This window comes from Budorcas taxicolor, chromosome 2 (assembly GCF_023091745.1).
Source record: "Budorcas taxicolor isolate Tak-1 chromosome 2, Takin1.1, whole genome shotgun sequence".
NCBI lineage: Eukaryota > Metazoa > Chordata > Mammalia > Artiodactyla > Bovidae > Budorcas > Budorcas taxicolor.
In genome coordinates, this window is record NC_068911.1 from 166,162,759 (window position 1) to 166,164,392 (window position 1,634).

General features: G+C 37.8%; 1 non-coding gene across 1 annotated transcript; it reads right to left on the reverse strand.

Annotated features, from left to right (window-relative positions):
- Positions 1-868: 868 nt before the first annotated feature.
- TRNAE-CUC (transfer RNA glutamic acid (anticodon CUC)) lies at positions 869-941 on the reverse strand. Its single transcript has one exon. It is a non-coding gene; the product is annotated as a tRNA-Glu (tRNA).
- Positions 942-1,634: the final 693 nt, after the last annotated feature.

Sequence of the window (1,634 nt, forward strand, 5' to 3'; positions counted from 1 at the left end):
GGCAAAAATGTGCTGATTGCAATGGTTCCTACTTTGATTAATAAAGATGTGTTTGAGCCTAGTTATAATGATTTAAAATTCATAGTCCAAAACCACAATTATGTTTGCACCAATCTCATAATTCACATACAACACAGTTCACTTTTAAGTATAAAGCTCAGTGATTTTTAGTATCTTCACACAATTGTGCTATCATCACCACACTCTAATTCCAGAAGATTTTCATTGCTCCATTATCCTTTGAAGCAAAAGATGTTCAATATTTACAAAGCCCCATTTATCTGTTTCTTTATTGTGCTGCTTGTCCTTTTGGTGTCATATCTAGGAAACTATTGCCTAATACAATGTCACAAAGATTTGCTGCTATATCTTCTTCTAAGAGTTTTGTGGTTTTAGCTTTAACATTTAGGTCTATAATATATTTTGAATTGTTTATATAGTATGAGTAGGGATCCAGCTTTGTCCTTTTGCCTATGGATATCCAATTGTTTCCTTTGCACTCTTGTCTAAAATTAATTGAGCATAAATGTATAGGTTTATTTCGAGACTCTCATTTCTATTTCATTCCCTGATGCTGGGAAAGACTGAAGGCAGGAGCAGAAGGGGATGACAGAGGATAAGACAGTTGGATGGCATCACTGACTTGATGGACACGAGTTTGAGCAACCTCCGGGAACTGGTGATGGACAGGGAAGCCTGGCATGCTGCAGTCCATGGGGTCGCAAAGAGTCAGACACGACTGAGTGACTGAACTGAACTGAATCTTATTTTTAAAAAAACGTTTATTTGGCTGCACTGGGTCTTAGTTGCAGTGCTAGAGATCTTTAATCTTTGTTGAGGTGTCTTTAACTGGGTATGTGGGATCTAGTTCCCTGATCAGGGATCAAACCTGGACCCCCTGCATTGAGAGTGCAGAGTCTTAGCCACTGGACCACCAGGGAAGTCTCATCTTATTTCTTATTCTTGTGCAAGTATCACACATTGATTATTTCAGCTATGTTAAGAAGCTTGAAATTTCCCCCCTAAGATTGTTTTGACTATTCTGTGTCATTTGCATTTCCATATAAATTTTAGCATCAGCTTGTCAATTTTTGCAAAAAAAAGCCAGCTGAGATTTTGATAGGCCTTGAATTGAAACTGTAGATTAGTTTGGGGACCGTTATCATCTTACTCCCCAGAATCCCATCTGTTCATTCCAATCCATGAACAGATTTCTTTCCATTTAAGTCTTAGGTATCTTTTGGATCTTCTTTTAATCTCTTCTTTTTCCAACAATCTTTTGTAGTTTTCAGTGTATGAATCTTGTACTCCTTTTGTTAAATTTATTCCTAAGTATATTATTCTTCTTGATGCCATTGTAAATAAATTTATTTTCTCAGTTTCATTTTCAGATAGTTCATTGCTAGTTATTATGGGCTAAATATTTGTGTCCCTGCGAAGTTCATTCATTGAAGTTCTAATCCCCAATGTGATGATGGCCTTTGGGAGATGATATGATCATGAGCGTGAACCTAATGAATGGAATTAGAGCCCTTATAAAAGGGACCCCAGAGAAGACAGCTGTCTGCAGCCCAGAAGAGGATCCTCACCAGAACCTGACCGTGCTGACACCCTGGTCTCAGACTTCCAGCTTC